Here is a 13,698-nt window from a genome sequence, read left to right as displayed (position 1 = left end):
TTTTGAGGATGACGTTTAGACCTTTCCCTCAATTCCAGTTCTTTTGGGGGATTTTCTTCAAATTTTTCAAATATTTGCGAGAGGTTTTCCTTTTTGGCATGCAGTCTCTTTTAAAATACCCTTTTCAGAGCTGAGTTTACAGGATTTTGGTCTCTGATCTTCTCAATAAATAACAAAAGCCAGAAGTACTTGCAAAATCATTTTTACACTACTTTTTTTTTTAAGAATAACACCCACAAACTGACCTGCAAATTTTATGCTCACAGGAAAAGCATCACCAAGCAGTGGGTTTTTTGCTGCTTCCTGTCTGTTAAACCACACTTTCTTCTTCTTTCTTTCTTTCTTCTGTGAAGAAAGAGCGGAAAGTTGTCAACTTCTCTCTCCTCTAACAACACAATACTTTCAAAGATGTTGCTCTATTGGCATTTTAAAGAATAACAGGTGATGAATAATAACTACACAAGGTGCTAAGAAAGAAATCTATGGGGTTTAGTTACTGTATACAATATTTTATGCACACACCTCTCATCTATGCAAAACAAATTCACAAAAAGAAAAATATTAAAACTTCCAGTAGAGTGCGAACAACAGGTTAACAAATATTCTCTAAATAACAAAACATTTCCTATCTGTCAGCTATTAGACCAATATTACATAATTGATTTCTTTAGCAAAGGACAGACCCTGCAGCTGCCATTTGCAGACATCTCTTCCCTGCAATGATGACACAAGGCGTGCAAACACAGACGGAATTACTAACCCCCACACACACACACACACACACACACACACACACACACACACACACACACACACACACACACACACACACACACACACACACACACACACACACACACACACACACCCCTAACACGGCCTCTCGAGTTGGTTTTACAGAAATTCTCAGAAGAAATAACAAAGTTCCTGTCACTTTGTGTTCATTTGTGTCAGAACATGAGGCAAGTTAAGGCACCCTGGAAAATAATGGCACTGGTGCTGCTTATTTCTAGTTATGAGACAAATATGGTTGGAAATATATACTGACAAATCAAAATCATTATAAAAACAAAATAAATTAAAACTCAAGTGATAAATGGATTTGAAACTAAAGAAAAACAATTTCAAACTAAATGAAGTCCATCTGTTAAACCCCCAACTGCCTTTTCAAATATCTGACATGTCATTTATTGCTGCCACAAGTAGCGAGAACAATTTAAATTGTGAAAACTACACAGGAAATTGCAGTTCGGTTTCACAAAAAAAGGAATCCGCACACTCCGATACACTGCACTTTGAAAGCTGTGTTCTCCTGTTTTCTACAAAAAGGAAATCAGGTTTCATTGAAGCATTTGGATGCTGGTAAGGTAGAGAACATTGTCTGGTCTACTGAAGTGAGTCATTGAAGGAAAATGTTTTCTAAATAACCTCTTAAATTAAAACAATTTAGGAGATTTGACACAGATTAAATTAAGGGCCAAATCCCATCACTAATATAACCAGCTCACAGTAATAATTTTAGCTGCATATGGAAAACAACCAAATTTGAGTTAAAGGAGCAGCTTTAGACAGGGATGTTTTCCATTTGTCTTTGAGAGTCAAAACAAAGGAGAATTTTATTAGCAAACTAAATTGTGAAACAAATTGGTAAATTTAGTTATCTCACTTTCTTAATTTTAGTTCTATTTTTTTCACCCTGATCTGGGCAGTCATAGCAATCGTATTTATTGATTGCAATTTGTAATTGCTTATACAACGAGAGAGTACTCTTTAAAAATAATCCATCAGGGAAATATTCAAAGATCAGGTGTAGTGCATAATTAAAAATTTGACGTTCAATATGCTACCTATTTTTTGAAAGTTATCAATCAACATTAATTGTCATGTGTGGCCATGAAAAGATAATTCTTTTACAAAGTTCAACCAAATGTTACTGCTTATTTCATAGTTGGTCAATACATGGTAAGGAGAAAAATTCAATATGGATTTGACTTAAAGGTCACTGAAAAAGTAGAAATAATGAAACATATGCAGGTCTGTGCAAGTGTGTAAGTTGCCCCACACTACCCTGTTAATTCCTTTCATGCAGGCATATTTGAAATGCTTCATCTTGACTGCTGTTGTTCTGGCTGCTGTGTGGGAACAATTTGATACATGACTACACTGGAAAAGCTAAATTCTCTTCTATTTATACTCTATGCAGGCCTCACATTCAAACAAAACCTTACTTTGAACATGTAAGGGAATCTACAGCATATATTGCAACCAATCTGACACACAGTTTTAAGAAGGACTATACGAACAAGTTTCGCAGACTATCCAAAAGCAATTTCAAAGTTTTTGTAGTTGTTTATTCACACACCTGTCTGTGATGTGTAACAAATTGACAGTGTTAACAGTAGGGGAAAAAAAGATAACCCCAGAAAATTACCAGCAGCATTCCCTAAACCAACCTCGAATAAACACATGAGAAAGGATGACATGCCTGATTTTTTTTTCCTTCAAATAAGGCCAATACAACCATGTCAATTCCACCGCTGACTTAAGCAACTTTGGCGAAATATTTGCGCAACGAGGGCTGGAAGACATGTTCACATACCACGCGAAATTTCAGTGGTCGAAGTCTTAGTCAAGGCTGTGAACAAGGTACGCGGCTGCTGCAGAGGAGGGTGCATACCAAACAGGTCCAGACACATGAGGCTGATGTGTCCACCCATAGTCAGGCATGCAACAGTCTGTAACTCAGAGCACGCCTCCAAGGAGAATATCTTCAGATGATTTTATTCCCGTATTGTGGTATCCTTATGAGTCAGTTGCCCCCCCCCCCCCCCCCTGAAATAGGTCTGACATAAAAATAGATCAAGAAGACAATGTAGTTTCAGGCACTGAAAGTTAGTTGTTTCCTGTTTTTCTAGTTTTTAAGCTTATATTAAAAGTTCAAACGTATCTGTGTATCTGTCTGCCCTTAAAACAAAAAAGAAAAATATGTCATTGTAGAATAACCAGCTGAACCACAATGTTTTATGTTAAGGATTAATTAAACCTTTCCTCTGTTGGATAGGTTAAAACATCATAAAGCCTGTTAATTGTTAGCTCAGCCAAAGCTCTTTGTAAGATTTCAACAGATCAAGCTTCAGTTTAACAGCTAATAACGGCTAAATCAGCTCTTCCTATCTGATCCCCTGCAAAGCCTCACAGATAGGACCACTCACACTGAGAGAGCTTAGCCCTTTCAGGAGAGCTTATCTGATTTCACACAATTTGATACTGGGTCAGTGTGGTATTAGGTATCATCCGCCAATGTTTCTCTCTAATCTTGAATCCTGTAAACATGTGCTCCACTTCTGGATCTTAGAGCTAAAGTGCAGAGTCACTACATTTCAGAATGTCAAGCACATGCACCAGGGAAAAGCTGTTAAGCTTTTTGAGAGGACTGACATGCTTTACATAACAACTCATAGTCACGCCTGCATACCATAGCTATTACAGCATTTCTTTACTTGAATAATCATTTCATCTTGAAAAATCCATTTGAACCAAACACCATTAATGTAAAGGTTGGACATTACACGAGAATATATTAATAAAAATCAATCTGGTGTATTATCATCAATTACGCCATTGTGGGGAAGTGTTGGAGCCCCTCTGCATAAAAATAGTTTCTCCATGCTGATCAATATTTGAGAAGGCTTTATGAAGTACACTCATTTATGACAGTCAGATGATGAGGAAGGTGCAGCGAGGGCACAGGAGATGGGCACAATAAACTAGGTTCTGCGCAAAGAGACTAGCAATCTCAGAGTGTTCATATTATGTAACAAATTATTTACACGATGTTACAATATAAGCATATTAGGGATTTCTGATAAAGGTTTGCTTGCAGCCAGAGATATGGGTTTAATAAAAAGGCTCTAAATGTATTGCTTGTTGAGGAATACGTCTACATTGATAACAGGCTTCTGTACACAGTAACCTTTGCTTTAGCACTACTCTGATTAAGGAGGGCTGAAAATTACTCTCCCAAGAGGCTGAGGTCCTGTTGCTCTGACATAATGCACAATGCAAAAACTCCAAGGTAAACAAGGAGTGGCTGTTGCTTAGGAACAAACAGGGAGAGCGCTCAGAAAGGAGGCTATGTGGAGCAAGGAGGGAGCAGGAAGGACAGCAGAAAATTGCCATAGTCTCAGGCATTGTTATTCATAGGGGAAATAGATGATAACATTATTAACGGCATTATCATATCATTTATATTTCAAGGGTTTAACAAGATTTGAACTACTTAGACAGCTTCAAGATTTAAAGAAGAAAGAAATTCATTAAAAAATAATTCTGCATTTTGGGACAGCATTAATTTCCCTCTTTGTCAAGGAAAAACATATCTGAAGCTCAAAGGAGAATATACTGTGGTTTACTAGTATTAAGCACTGAAATGTACCCTTAATTTAACTTTACATAGGACAAATGAGGCCATCCAAAGAAGCTGTTGAATTGATTCTGTTTCTAGCAGAGCCACACAAGGTGTTTTCTGCTCTAAGTCTAACCTCAGATGAGTTGATGACTCCAAATATTTTTTTAGTTTGAGAAAAAGTTATGTTAAACATAAATTATGTCTATTAAAAATAACTTGCAAATCAAATACTACCTTCCTATGTAGAAACAAATGGCAAACAGTGATCAGGTATCAGTAATTGGGACCATTTCAGCACAATATGTGACAGCACTACATGTGACATACTGGTTCAATAACAAAGTTATAAAATAAAACAAAGTGTTGAGTTAATGTTAAACAGAAGTTGCATTTCAGTTTGTTGGTGATTGTCTGGCAACTTTATGGTTTAGCCTTTTGTTTTTTCGCTCATCCTGTCCACCACAGCAGCCACATGACTACAAATCTTCACAGAAAAAAGCACAATGAGGCTTGAAAATGTGACTCTTTTGGGACTCAATTTAGGCCAAATGATACATGCTCATGTGCCACAGCCCTGTCATTTCTTGTCATTCCAATTACATTAACAAAATGATGGTTACAAAGTGATGCCACCCAGTAAGGAGGTAGGTTTTGAGACAAAAATAAACAAATAAAGGAATAAACTGAAACTCTGGCCTCCATAGCTCCAGTACAGAGGATGACTCCAGTGAGTTAAGCAGATCAGTGATGTTCCAGGTCATAATGGGCATTGAAAAGTTTCCATACAAATACCGCTGAAGCTGGGTGTCTGGAACTAGTGCTTCAGAATACCATGTGGGATATCCATTTCCCTCTGTTCCTCAGTGTCAGATTGTTTCTTCCTTCCAAGCAGTGCTGAACTGAGCCAACATGATGTTTAGGGTGCGTGTTGGCCTATTGACATTGGGTTAAAGTCCTTTGTTTTGTGTTTTTTCCATGCTAAGAATGTTTTATGTGTACAAGCAAATCTATATTATCAGCCATGGTAACTCTGGGTAGAGTTCATGTAATAATGTAGAAAAGAAAACATTGGACAGTGAGGGTATTTTCAGAAAACTACATTACAGAGAAAACTGCTTACAATTAAGAGCCATCATAGATATCTTATCTTTATTTTGAAAAATCGAACAACTGAAACAAACATGCTTTAAAGGCATAGCCTTACAGCACCTTGTGATGGAATTTTCAATGCGTTTCTGTTTGTGGCTTTATCAGGCACGAACTAACCCTACACTTGAAACCAGCACTCGCCCATGTATACTCAAAATTAAAATTAAATAATAGGTGAACTCTTTTTCGATTCAACTTACAAGAGTCTGGCGTTAAGGTATTCATGAATTGAGTCCCAAAAGAGTCACATTTTCAATATTCATGAATAAATATTCCTAAACCCTAATAATTTGAGTCATAAATGCTTGATTTGCTTATATTACAGAAATATTTCCGTTATTCTATTCCACAGAATGTTAAAACTCACATTTTGTTCAGTCATTAGAACAATCTAAATGCCACACTTACAAGACACTCGCACTGCACACATTTTTTGGTACATTTGAGGGCCTGTAAATAAACAAAAAAACAAGCTATTGCACATTACAATAAAAAAAGAAATCAATGTCAGCGAGCGTTTTTCTGAAACATACACAATATTCATTCCTGAAAAATATCTTATTATCAAATATGATTTACAATGTAACGTTTGTCACTTGGCTTAGCCCAGAGTATATATAACATTGTTGCCACTATGAAGCAAAAGTAACTGCTTACTTTGAAGTGGCTCACAATAAGTATGTAAATGTAGTGATACTGTAAAAGTAAGCAGCCATGTAAAATGATAGTCTGGCTTTTGCTATCAAATCATCTGTGCCCTTTACAGGGCGGCACATTGCGTAACCAAGAGTGTGTGTTATCAAAAGGTGTGACTTGATATTCCGCACATCATCTCTCTCTGTTCCTCACACACACTACCTACTCTGTAGTCTAATCCCTTGCAAGTGTTAGGGGTTAAATACTCATACCTACTTGTCATAAATGCGGCAGTTAAAGTTCACATCAGTCACAGTTTTTAATTCAACTTCATGTGGTTAAAATTTATTTAAGGAAGGAAGTACGGCATATGCAACTATACAATTCTTACAGCTATGTAGTCGCCAACAAAATTTCCGTGAGTCAAAAATGCCTCTTTGAGAAAAGAGTACGTTTCATCTTTTTCAGTTCTCAGGCAGCCCAGGGAGCATCATCACAGCTTATCTGCTACAAGAGAAAATTGCCTTTTTTTCAAGACTCAATGTATGTGCATGTGTAAAGAGAGCATTTAGGGCTCTGTGTTCAAATATGATGATCACTGTTTTTGAACATGTACTTGAGAAATGGGCTGCCAGTCCAAGCATGCTCTGTGTATGAAAGTTGCAACATTGGTGGCCAGTTGCTCAACGGAGTCTTGTTTTCATTTCTTTCTTCTTTTTTTTTATCTTTCTTTACCAAAGACAGAGATGTTTCTTGGGTGTATCTGCATTAAATTCACACATCGGCGAGAGCTACAGAAAATGCCTTGCTTATTGACACCTTGGCAGAAACCCACTCATTTGGTCAGTGGAGAATGTTACACATTAACTTTCCCCACCCCAATTCTCTCAGATAGTCATAAGAGTTCAAACTTTCCGCCCAGGGCTAGGTAAGGTAACATTTATGTCTGCATCTACTCAAAAAGAAGCAAGAACTTTGGAAATTAATTTTACGGAGTAACTGAGGAAATCACATGGCAAAATGCAAATCCTTGAGCACGAAGTGAAAGCACATTTATGTTTTATATGTTCCAAATGGGTTTCTGAAAAATGACTATCAAAGACATTTATAGCTATGAAGTTTTGTTCTGGGGCAAAAGGATCAACTTCCTCCACCTCCATAAATAAGATAGAACCCAAATAAAAAAAATTCTGATGTTTAGACTGATACCACAGCCCATGTAATGCAAAGTTCAAAATATATAATTGAATGTTCTGCTAAAATTGAACTGAAACTGGGTGTATGCTGTTTTACCTTTCAAAGGACATTTTGTACCTGACTATGTGTTGGCACTGTTAATGTTCTTTTCAATGCATACATATCAGAGGTATAAATTGCTTTGTTTTTCATCTCAAACCTTTTGTAGTGATTGAGGTAATAAACTCCACCTGGTTTGTCAGGCTCCTCTCTACAGTGCCTGCTACATCTTGTCCAAGCATAGTGATCTAATACAGATTAAAACTTGTTGACTTTGTTTTGAAAGAGGAGCCAACCGGCCTATCTAGCACTCCCTCTCCCTTTCACGTCATCAGCCTTCCCTCCTTAAACTGCACAAACAGCATGACTTCAACCTCTAAGGTAAAAGGCCTCATTACCCATTCAAATCAAGGCAGACACATGGTATGATGGAAAACATCAACTGTAAACCCACACTGGCTCAACAGGGCTTTTCACTCAATGAAAAACATGACAATGCTATGGGTAAAAAAAACAAAAAGGTTTTTTTCCTTCCATGGCAAGACAAATAGATTCAGATGTAATAAAAGCACAGTAATTTTAGCAACAAAATGAGTCAAGTCATATCTGGTATTAATGCTAGACAGTTTAAATAATTACAAGCTTAGACATTTTATCTATGGCTGTGCAAATCAATCCGACCATATTTCAATGAACATGATCCATACATTATATTGCAGCAACATCTGAAGAGGGCAGGTTTGATGAAATGTGTAAACCCCCAAAGGTACTGAAACTCTGCCTGTGTTTGTTTAGTGGTGTAACTGGTATCTAAAAGTAAAACGGGAAGTTGAAACAGGTCTTTGACGATGAGTTGAATGATCCAAACGGTTTGATATGGAATAAGAGTTTGTTGAAGGTTTGCTTGTGAACTCAGGTCTAGGCCTTGTAGTTCTTCACATAACAAGATGAGCAGCATTCTGTTCTCATGAAATAATTAGACTGGTACATCAAGCACTCCATGACCTACTCCACATACAAGACCATGGAAAGCCACAAATCCAAGGCCTTCATTTGCCTTCCAATTTGAAGTAGTTCATATCTTCCAATAACACCTCGACATTTGAAAAGTAGCTCAATCTAAGCATGGAGGAAAATTAACACAATGTACATCTACTGACACAACACCATTGAGAATGTATGTGGGCTTGGTCAAGGGCCTTGCAAAACACTGCTCCCGCCCTTGCTCCAGCAGGCCATATAAGGCAACAATTCATAAAAGAAACACATCAGCAAAAGTAAGGGTCTTATTGTGGCTTTCATGACACAGTCCTCAAATTTACTGCTTGATATAATTAATTCTTCAGGCAAAAGAATTGAAAAATACTCGGATATGTGCATTCTTATATTAAAACTATAAATGCAAAATTCCAGACTAATGACACAACTGAAGATAGTTCGTTAAATCCCTGAAATTATTTGGTAAAACAATTGTCTTAACTGATATGGCCATAGCAACAGTGAAATGGCTTAGCCAGACCCAAAGGCACACATTAGGACTCACTAACTTCCTTACTGCAATACCTGTGGACATACATAATATGTCCGTAATTCATGTAAAAACCTAATTTTATGTGTATTTTCTTGTTTAGCTTTTTTTCTAAGCCAAAGAACCAATGCAGTGACACGAGGATTTCACCAACAAACATATACATTTAGAGAAGAGACAGAATTCATCACTGACCTCAAAGACACTGGATTCGAATTATGTGGTCCATAATCGCCTGCAACTAAACAAGCGAAGATCTCGGAAATCAATAAAACTTAGAAAAAATAAAATGAGACTAAAAAAGCATACGGCAACAAAGGGATAATCCAAGGAAAGCATATAAAGACAGAGAAGGCCGTCTCAAGGTGTACAAAACTCCACACCTTCGCTCTGACAGTGACAACATGAAACTGTAGGGGCAGGAAAAAAAAAAAGACCACAATGGCTACGGTTTGAGACACGGAAAGGAGAAGTAAAGTCAAGCAACAAGTCCTCTCCCTATGAGTCATACAGCATTGTCACCATTGGTTGGGGAGCCCTCGGGCAGAGAGCTTTCACCTGGCCAATCAGCGAACAGCATCGCCCAAAATGCAAATCTTTTCAGGTGAATTGTATGGCAGGTGGCTATTGGATGGAGCCATGCTGGGGGAGGGGAGAATGGTAGGAGGAACGAGTAGCGAACCATACCTTAAGCACCATGGAAGATGAGAGACAGGTTTCTCTCGTAGAGGAACGGTTTTCAGAGTAGAATGTAAACACGTTGACAATTCTGGAGATATTTTACAATTTGCACATAGTATAGAGAAATTATGGCTCTACCTTTGTCCCATTCACCACCATCCAGTGGATTATAGTTAAGGGGACAGTTGAGCCTTAACAGATGAGTGTCCAGGAAAAGAAAATGCAGCAAACTACTTTTTCATTTTAAAACTGCTTTATGCCAAGCAAGCTGCGCAGGTAACATGGTAACACGGTACAATAAATATCACATGTATTTTGCCAGATACTTGGTGCATTTAAGCTTTACTTAATTCTCTAAATACAGCCCATACACACCAGAGTATAATTTGCAAGTGGGAGCTTTTATATTTCAAGGGTATTCTGATAACCAAAAAAGGGTTCTGTGACATTCTAAATGATATGGTATTTTACAAGTAAAAATTGGTACAAGCTATGTACAGTATATTTTCCTTTTGAGAGGTTACTCGAAACATAATTTAATGAGATCAGAAAAACTGACTAAGGTAAAGACTGCAGACTTTTTGGGAGAGTTGCATACCCTTGAAATATAAACCCCATTCAAAATGTCTACCGTGGACAGACAAGAATATAACCAAAAAGCAGCTGCATTTTGAAACAAGAGAACGGTAAAAACAATTGCATACATTTCTGAGTTCAAAGTTACTTTGCAACAAGTGTTACATGTTTTCTGTGACCAAGGATTTTGATGTATAACTTGTTAGTTAATATAAAAAGAGGTGACACCCGATAAGAACATTTATCTGCAATGACACTCAAACAAACAGGAAGCAGTGGCCTGTGGTGGATGTAAAAAACTACTGCCTTTCCTCTGCACTCTGTTTTATCATCTTCACTGGAAACTCACTTGAAAAAGCCAAACATTTCACTAAAATGCGTTTCAATAAATTATTATCACTGGAGGAGGAAAAAAAACGATTGATAGCAGGACTTAAAAATTGATATTTCAATATTTAGCCAAAAATATATATGCAGTCCCTGCATGTAACATCATATTTATCATGACAATGTCAATAGGCCAGTTATTGATTACTTGATATTCTTCAAGGGGAGGCCACCTGCTCATTTCATTTAGAATCAGAGAAATTAAACATACCCATTCTGACACCATAACACACACATATTTTCTACTCACAATTACATTAAAACAAACTTGATTAAATCAAACTACATAAAATCTAATCAAAATCCAGTATGGTTGCCTACAAAAGACAGTCAGACCAACACAAAATCCATCGGGTTTGGATAATACTGAAGCTGTTAGTTTCATATTTCAAACTTTTAGTAATATTGTTCTGGAAATATTTTAGACACAAGGGCATTCCAACAGGCTGCCTTAACTGCAACAGATTAGAATGCAGACAGAAACCGTAGGCTGTGTTTATAAATTAATCAACTTAAGTAATTATAAGCACTAATAATTTCCGCCAAAATGTGAGAGGGGAATGTTCAACCAAACAAGCCCTGTTTATTCTTGGATATTGAAAAGTAATTATATAAAATATCAAGACTTGTGCATGAGCAGATTTGAATGACCACTATATTGTTTATTTTTTATTAGAACAGATATCGCTCTATTTGTCCCATTCAGTTATACACACATCCAGCAAAACATCAGTGAAATTTGATCGCTGCATTTAACCCACCATGGATGAGCCAAGAGCAGAACGCAGCTTGGCAGGTTCAGTGTCTTGCTCAACAGCACTTCGACAGGCAAGGAGTAGCGCGGGAATTAAACCAGAAATATTCGGCCTCATGGATGACATCACTATCCCCCTGCACCGCCCTTTCCAGATTATTTGATGAGCTTGAAAACACACTTGGCTCTAAAAGAGAATATTTCTCAAATAGCTGTCAATATCGTGCTTTTATGTGCATGGGTTTAATTTATGATGACAATAATTAGCGCTACCTTTTCTGCCAAAGGTAGCCCCAAAATGTTTGCTTTTTGGGACATCAAAACCTGAGATGGAAATTCATGCAAATAAGGATCAAACATCAAAAATCAATTACAAATATCAAACACAAAAATCCAGACGTTCTGGATAAGTATTTGGCAAAAGCCAAGCTGATAAATTAATGGCTAAACTACAATAAAAAAACATAATTACCCTCACTGTATTGATACAAAAGAAAGTGGTAATGCACTTTAACGTCAGAGGAACTATGAGACAATGAAAGAGGAACTATGGTGACCATGAACAAACAGTAATGACAATTCCGACATAGGAAAAAACAGTACTTCAGAGTGAATTGAATGTACCAAGCCAGCCAAATTATAACTCCCCTTCTGCCCTCAATAATGGCTTCCGAATCAAACTTGAATTACAATAAGTTTAATTTATCAAGAGAATTTTCAAGCGAGTTCATAATTTGCCAGGTAAAAAGAAAACATTTCCTGTTCAAAGTATTAAACTAAACCCTGAGATACAAACTAAATGTAAAATGGTACTGCAGCTTTTTGGCTTTTGGGCAAAAAATTGAACTGAATCCAAAGGAATATCAGTTCAGGATTAAATGTATCAATACTATGGTAATCTTGTTGGTCTCTTTTCTACATCTACTGTACATGTGGCAATAGGAATTTATGGATTCGAATTGGGACAAAGAAAGCACCAGTGCCAGAAAGATTAAAAAAAATCAAATTTTGACATTTATCCTTCCCCGCGAGTTATAACTTTTCCCATGAACTTCAGTCATACAATAGACAAACTTGCTGACATTGATAAAGGAAATAAAAATTCAAAATGTGGTGACAGCTGTTCACAAAAAGATGTTATGATTGCTGTTCTTTCTGGATGAGTCACAAGGATGAAAATAATGGAAAAAAATTGCTGTCCCATACAGAGCATTTTGTTCTTTCTGAAGTCTTGAAGGGTCAGTGTATTTACAAGAGCAAAAAAATGTGTGATCACTGCAGAATCACATGACTTGGCAGACTCAATGAAGACACACACCTTTCTTCTTCAGCCCAAGAATGAAAAATAGGCCACTGGCTATTCTCATGTGATAGCTGTGCATAACAGGCAGCAGGCAGAAACCACAAAAAAAAGACCACAAAGCCCCCATTTTCAATGGTATTTTCCAACTTAAAGGCATAACTTAGCATTGCAGAAATTGTGGTATAGTTAAAGTAAGTGTGTTGGTGGGCAACTCTGCTTGATATTTTCAAGTCTTATTGACATTTTGATCAAGATCTTTTACTCTCCCATGTTTATCTCCCACCCTCCCCAGAATAAAGGAGTGCAACAGATTAAAAGAAGACATAAATACTGACAATAACAATGAGAAATTAAGCAAAGCATTTATGACTTACCAGTAATTTAAGCAACAAAGGAAGACATATTGTTATTTCTGTGATCCGCTGCGCTGGTCCATCAGCTAGTGCACCACTAGTAATTTATTGCTTCTGTGATAAAACTCCTCAACGGTGATCTGGAGCGGGTACATTGGATATCTTGCTGATTTGCATGATGTTGAATATGGTCAGCTTAATTCAAGTGAGGCAAAAAGGACCCCCTAAAATGAATCTGAAAGTGGTCTAAAGCAACTGTCGTTAATGGAATGTAAAATAAATACAAATAAACACCACCGTATTGTTCATGTGTTCTTAAAAGCCTTCAGAAGCCAGTACTGTGTACTATATACTATACTGTTTTATATGAAAGAACATTTACCAATGATAATTATGATTTGCTTTCCTTTTTTTTCCCCAACAAGCTTTAATTCACGACACATTGTCGACGCCTGCCCCCAACAACTGTCCTCGAGAAGAGTAAAGGGAGCTCATAAAGCTGGATAAATATTTTGAAATACTCCTTGACAGTAAGGAGTACATGTAAAATTATCTATGTGGCTTAGAGGTCATTCAATGGCTGCTCCTCCAAAGAGAGGGACGGCTTTTTGGCTGAGGCTGTCTGTTGCTCACTAACAGAAGCAATGGTGATAATAAATGAGGCAAAGAAAAGAGAAGCAAGGGCTT

The 13,698-nt window shown here is 37.1% G+C and overlaps 1 protein-coding gene across 6 annotated transcripts in view; it reads right to left on the bottom strand.

Annotated features, from left to right (window-relative positions):
* elf1 (E74-like ETS transcription factor 1) overlaps positions 1-13,698 on the bottom strand; it is a 37,927-nt gene that overhangs the window by 16,324 nt on the left and 7,905 nt on the right. For 2 of the 6 annotated variants that reach the window (XM_086157920.1, XM_086157919.1), the window contains exon 1: positions 9,153-9,405. The exons of 1 other annotated variant lie outside the window; for it this stretch is intronic. The gene's annotated coding sequence lies outside the window, so the exon portion shown is untranslated. Of the gene's footprint in view, positions 1-245; positions 346-9,152; positions 9,406-13,698 lie in introns of those variants that run through there. 3 more of the 6 variants (XM_086157916.1, XM_086157917.1, XM_086157915.1) reach the window with 3 other exon arrangements.

The sequence above is a fragment of the Fistularia commersonii genome, chromosome 13 (genome assembly GCF_037954325.1).
Source record: "Fistularia commersonii isolate RoL2024-O1a breed Wild chromosome 13, RoL_Fcom_v1.0, whole genome shotgun sequence".
NCBI classification, from domain to species: Eukaryota; Metazoa; Chordata; class Actinopteri; order Syngnathiformes; family Fistulariidae; genus Fistularia; species Fistularia commersonii.
Note: the sequence above shows the minus strand (reverse complement) of the source record. Positions and strands in the feature narration are given on the sequence as shown.